The following is a 6,924-nucleotide window of genomic DNA, read 5'->3' as shown; positions in this document are numbered from 1 at the left end:
CTATATCTGAACCCAAGAAAGTTGCTGAAGCCTTCATGGAACCTGAATGGATTCAAGCAATGCAAGAAGAGCTTCAACAGTTCAAGCTGAACAATGTGAGGGAACTGGTTAAGCATCCTGATCCTCGCAAGCACAACATCATTGGCACCAAATGGATCTATCGCAACAAACAAGATGATCATGGTCAAGTTTTCAGAAACAAGGCTCGCCTCGTTGTTCAAGGTTACACTCAAGTAGAAGGGATTCACTTTGATGTAACATTTGCTCCCGTGGCTAGGCTTGAACCCATTCGCATATTGCTGGCCTATGCCGATGAAACATTTTCTCCTGTACCATTCACACGATGCGGCCATATCTCCCATGTGTCGGAGCACGACTTAGAGGCATAACCGCATTGTAGGTGTGTCGCAAGAGGGATAATCTTTACACATCCCATGTACTGAATATGAAAGGGATAAAGAGTTGGCTTACAATTGCCACTTCTCACAATACATAAATATAGCATTACATCATCCAGAATACAATCAAGGTCCGACTACGGAACCAAAATAAAAGAAGACCACCCCTAATGCTAGATCCCCGATCGCCCCAATTGGGCTCCACTACTGACGGAAAGGAAAACGAAACAACACGATCTTCATCAAGCTCCCACTTGAAATCAGTTGCGTCACCTGCACTCGTTTCATCGGCACCTGCAACTGGCTTTGGAAGTAATATGTGAGTCACGGGGAGTCAGCAATCTCACACCCTCGCGATCAAAACTATTTAAGCTTATGGGTAGGAAAAGGTAGTGAGGTGGAGCTGCAGCAAGCACTAGCATATATGGTGGCTAACGTACGCAAATGAGAGCGAGGAGAGAAGCAAAGCACGGTCGTGAACTAGAAGTGATCAAGAAGTGATCCTAAAACTACTTACGTTCAAACATAACTCCAAAACCATGTTCACTTCCCAGACTCCGCCGGAAAGAGATCATCACGGCTACACACGCGGTTGATGCATTTTAATTAAGTTAAGTGTCAAGTTCTCTACAACCGGACATTAAAAAATTCCCATCTGCCCATAACCGCGGGCACGGTTTTCAAAAGTTCAAAACCCTGCAGGGGTGTCCCAACTTAGCCCATCACAAGCTCTCACGGTCAACGAAGGATATTCCTTCTCCCAGGAAGACCCGATCAGACTCGGAATCCCGGTTACAAGACATTTCAACAATGGTAAAACAAGACCAGCAAAGCCGCCCGATGTGCCGAAAAATCCCGATAGGAGCTGCACATATCTCGTTCTCAGGGAACACTGGATGAACACTACGTACAACTAAAACCAACCCACAAGTTTCCCTGAGGTGGCGCTGCAAGTGGCTCTGTTTTGGACCAACACTCAGAGGAGCACTGGCCCAGGGGTTTAAAATAAAGATGACCCTTGAGTCTGCAGAACCCAAGGGAAAAAGGCATAGGTGGCAAATGGTAAAATCAAGGTTGGGCCTTGCTGGAGGAGTTTTATTCAAGGTGAACTGTCAAGGGGTTCCCATTATAACCCAACCGAGTAAGGAACGCAAAATCAAGGAACATAACACCGGTATGATGGAAACTAGGGAGGCAAGAGTGGAACAAAACACCAGGCATAAGGCCGAGCCTTCCACCCTTTACCAAGTATATAGATGCATTAATTAAAATAAGAGATATTGTCATATCCCAACATATCCATGTTCCAACAAGGAACAAACTCCATCTTCTCCTGCAACTAACAACGCTATAAGAGGGGCTGAGGAAAGTGGTAACATAGCCAAACAACGTTTTGCTAGGACAAGATGGGTTAGAGGTTTGACATGGCAATACGGGAGGCATGATATATCAAGTGGTAGATATCACAACATAGCAAAAGAATGAGCAACTAGCAAGCAAAGATAGAAGTGATTTCAACGGTATGTTTATCTTGCCTGAGATCCCGCAAGGAAGAAGAACGAGTCCATGAAGAAGACAAGCTGAAGATGTTGAACGAATCCTCACAAACACGACGTTATCAGAACTAACTTGAAGAAGCAACATCAGAAAGAAGCAAACAACATGGTAAACAATCATCACATAAACATGGCATGATGCACAACCAAGTATGATGCATGTCCGGTTTTAAATATGCATGGCATGGCAAAGAAAAGTGCACAAACAATCCTACAAATTAAGTGGAGCTCAATATGCAACTCCGTTGCATATTGACGAAACACCACATCCTTTTATTTAGTTCGCTCTTGGTTATGTACTCCTCAAAATTAAATGTTCTTAAACATGGCAAGAGGTGAAGCATAATTAAACTAACTATCTAGGCAAGTTTAAATGAGACCGAAACAACAAACAACAAGTCCGGGAAATCCCCATATGCATAATTTAGGTTTGGTACTGTTCTGCCCTAAATCATATTTTAGAGTTGTTAAACATGCAAAGTAAATCCACCAAGTTAAACTAGGCATTTTTCTACCCCATTTACATATAAAGTTTATTTAAATCCGAGCTACGGTTAAGTAGTTATGAATTAAAGCATTTTAACATGGCATAGGAGCAAAATGAACAAACAACAATTTTAAACATTTTTAACATGGATGAAAGTTGCAAATTATTAGTCTACACAAAATTCTAAGCATTTTTCATATAAAGTTTAATTAATTCTGATGCATGGTTATTTAGGTGAGAGCATTTTAAAATGATGCAAAATTCTGTAATTATGCATGCACTAGATATATGGAAAAATGCCAGCAGGAAAAAAATGTAGCCGGGCCAAAATTAAACAGAGGCCCAACATTAAGGGAAAAAAAGGAGGGCGCTGGGGTTCTCACCAGGCCTCATGGGCCTTGGCCCAAGGCGGTGGAAGCAACAGGCCGGCGGATCTGGTTGTGATCTGGCGATCAACTGGACCCGGGTCAACGAGGACGATTGGGAGCGGGGTCAAACGAGCTTCTCTGCTCGAACTAAGAAGAGGCGCAGCGCGGTTGCGGGGCTACGGGCACAGGGAGACACGGCTCCGGCGGGCAGGGGCCGGAGACGGGGCGGTGGAGCGGCGTGAATCTGAGCAGGGGTTCGAGGTAGAGGCGGCGCTCACGGGGTCCGGCGAGGACACGTCTTGAGGCGGAGCAAGGCGCCAGAGGAGGCAAGCAACAACGGCGGCTTGGATGGCACGAGGCTGAAGATGGCGGGGCGCGATGTTGGTGATGTGCTGGTGGGTCTCCAGCGACGAGGTGACTGAGGAGGCCAGCGTTGGGGAAGAACTCGAGGGAGATGGTTGCAGATCAACGGGGCTTGGCCTCGGAGCAGCGGGACGGCGATGTTGCCATCTACTAGTGCTAGTCGCTGGCGGCGACCGGTCAGGCGAAGGCGAGGAGAAGGCCAGGGCGAGGTGCTAGGCGACGGGGAGCATCTCCTTGAGGTGGAGCAAGAAACAGCGCGCGGTGGAGCTGGTCCTACTGGTCCAACGAGAAAGTCCTCAGGTGCAGCCGCACGGTGACCGAGAGAGGAACGAGGGAAGGAGAGGTGCATCAGTCGCTGGCCGGCAGCGAGGTTGCAGCGAGGCTGCTCGGGCACGAAGGAGCAGAGAGCGCGAAGAGGTCCTCCATTGGCTAGCGGGTAGAGCTTTGTTGGCCGGCGACGAGGGACTCCGCGGTGGGGAGCGACATCTTCGGAGGCTCCATTCAGCGAGGAGACAGGAGGGATGTGGGTGAAATTTTGGATCGGGAGCGGATCCCGAGGTGGATGGAGGCCGGGTGGAGACGGCGGCTGATCCAAGGGAAGGAGACTAGGTGCTTGGTGGTTGGATGGATCTAGCTGGTGGTGTGTGGTGGTAGCTGAACGAGGAAGAAGGTGGGTGGTTGTGGTGGGCTCGAGGTGGACTCCGAGGAGGATTTGGAGAGAGGGTGGCGGCGGAAGAAGTGGATGGATGGGACAGATCCCTAGGTTTTAGGGTTGCACACTATTTATATTGCAAAGGGATTAGGGTAGAGGCTATCACGTCCCTACGGTCGTAAACGGACGGCTGAGAAAAATATAGGTTGGGAAGTCCAATTAAGAAACCGGTGATGTTTTGTAGATGTTTGGGGATGATCCGGACACAACGGTGACGACTGCCCGGGTCGGGTCCGGGGAAGTTTCGGACGCGCACATGAGGGGTCGGTGCACTGTGCAAAGAGGGGTTTTCGGACCGTGCGATCGCATCGGACGGCTCCGGACGCGAAGAGGGGTAGGTGGATGGACTAGGTGGGCTGTGGCGAGGCTGAGAGGAGAGAAGAGAGAGAGAGGGCCCGGCAGCAGTTTTCGGAGACCGAAAACGTCCGATGTTTGACTGGCAGTGGTGCCGCTATAGTTATACGTTGGGGCATCAAACGGACTCCGAACGCGATGAAATTTGACAGGCAGTCTACCTACACTAAAATAAGACCGCACGCCAACTTTCAACCCATTCCGAGAACATTTTCCGTCCACTTATAAAATAATATTTTGAACATGCCGCGGGCGCGTGCGAGTGTGGTTGGACTCAGAATAGACAGCGGAGAGAACGGGGGAACCCGGACGGATGCAAGTTTTGAAAACATGATGATGCAATGCGGATGGTTACATGGCAAGATGCAACATGCAAACAAATGACATGGCAACAACACGAATAACTGGAAGACACCTGGCGCAACGGTCTCGGGGTGTCACAATTTTCTCCCGTACCAAATGGATATGAAGAGTGCCTTCCTGAACGGAAAAATTGAAGAAGTGTATGTTGCACAACCACCTGGTTTTGAAGACCCAAAGCATCCTGACATGGTATACAAGATCAACAATGCACTGTATGGCCTCAAACAAGCCCCTCGCGCTTGGTATGACACACTAAAAGACTTCCTGAAGAGCAAAGGCTTCAAACCTGGTTACCTGGATCCCACACTCTTCACGAAGACATATGATGGCGAATTGTTTGTATGCCAAATCTATGTCGATGACACTATCTTCGGCTGCACAGACACAAAATACAGTGATGAGTTTGTACACATGATGCAAGAGCAATATTAGATGTCCATGATGGCTGATTTGAAATTCTTCCTTGGTCTTCAAATCTGTTTGCAGAGCAACGGCATCTTCATATCACAAGAAAATACCTCAAATATTGCCTGAAGAAGTTTGGAATGCAAGACTGCAAAGGATACACGATGCCAATGCCAACCAAAAGTCATCTGGGCCCTGTCGACAATGGTAAAGAGTTCGATCAAAAGGTATACTGCTCCATGATTGGTTCTTTACTCTATTTATGTGCATCTAGGCCAGATATAATGCTTAGCATTTGCATGTGTGCTTGATTCCATGCGGCACCAAAGGAATCGCATCAATTGGCTGTGAAGCGAATTCTTCGATATTTGGCTTACACACCAACACTAGGATTATGGTATCCAAAGGGCTGAGAGTTTCATCTAGTTGGATTCTCAGATGCTGATTATGCTGGTGACAAGGTTGATCGCAAGTCCACATCAGGCACATGTCACTTTCTTGGACGATCCGTTGTCTATTGGTCTTCAAAGAAGCAGAACTGTGTATCCCTCTCCACTACTGAATCTGAACACATTGCTGCTAGATCTTGCTGTGCTCAGCTTCTAAGGATGAAGCAAACTCTCAAGGACTATGGCATTCATCTGAAGCATGTGCCACTCTACTGCGATAATGAAAGCACCATCAAGATTGCCAACAACTTGGTTCAGCACTTGAAGACAAAGCACATTTAGATCCATCATCACTTTCTCAGAGATGATGTCATGAAGGAGGTATTGATATTATTCACATCGACACTGAAGAGAAATTGGCAGATATCTGCACAAAGCCCTTGGATGAGAAAAGGTTTTGCAAGTTGCGGTGTGAGCTAAATATCTTAGAATCCTCGAATGTCCTGTAGTTGGACACACATCCTAACGCTTGTGCATGTTGATGACTTAGATGTGCAACACACAAAATAACATATATCTTCAATCAATGAAGACATACACTCTATGTGTGAATACATTAACGCGGAATTTGACTCCAGAGCGCCATGATAATTGCGCGCCGTGTCTGGGTCTAATACTTCCTATACGGTGGGTAACGCCACCATCAAATCCATTTTGGAGTGTTTTGTTTGGCGTCATAACCGTATAGTCTTCGCATTTGGTTTGTCTTCAACATTGATTTGATTTTCAAGTTTATCTTCGTAATGTTGAGTTGGTCTCATACTGATATATATATATATGTGTGTGTGTGTGTGTGTGTGTGTTATGTACTCTACGGCATTCACTTATAGCTATGTCTTCACTCTTGAATCTTTGTGATCTAAGTGAATGTGATCGGAACCTAGCCCCCTTTGTGCTTATACCTAAAATTCTATCTATCCAAGTCATATGCACTGTATTGAAACATGTCAAATGTCTTCTCTGAGTCCTTGTCAGTAGAAGACACAGAGACAAACATTTAAAATCTGTATTAAATGACATATCCTTTTTGCTTGAATACTGGAGAAGACGGAACGACCACCTGACAATCCAGGCGTGCGTGGGAACATGGAACAACTTCCAATAAGTTGCATGCAGGACACGTGTCCTTCAGATGTGCGCCGCCAGGGGCACCTGCGTAATTACACTTCGTCGTCCCTATCCTTATAAATACACACACACACCGCGATCATTATCTCTTCTTCCACCTTGCCACCTCGCACAAACCCGAGCGCCTCCGCTAGCTCGAGTGACGCCGGAGACGAAGCGCTTAGCTGCCGCGACTTCTTCGACGCCGTCCTCACGCTGACCGCAGACCTCATCCTCTCCGCCGCTGCCGTAGGTGTCTTCCGTCGGCAAGTTAGGGCACGGGAGATTGAACTGCTCGGCTTCAAAACTCTGCCTCGTCTAGCAATTCGTCAGCGGTAAATAAAACTCTCTTTTTATTGTCT

Source organism: Triticum urartu, chromosome 2A (genome assembly GCF_056163025.1).
Source record: "Triticum urartu cultivar PI428250 chromosome 2A, HENAU_Tu73, whole genome shotgun sequence".
NCBI classification, from domain to species: Eukaryota; Viridiplantae; Streptophyta; class Magnoliopsida; order Poales; family Poaceae; genus Triticum; species Triticum urartu.
The sequence above is the reverse complement of the archived record's forward strand: the minus strand, read 5'-3'. Positions refer to the sequence as shown.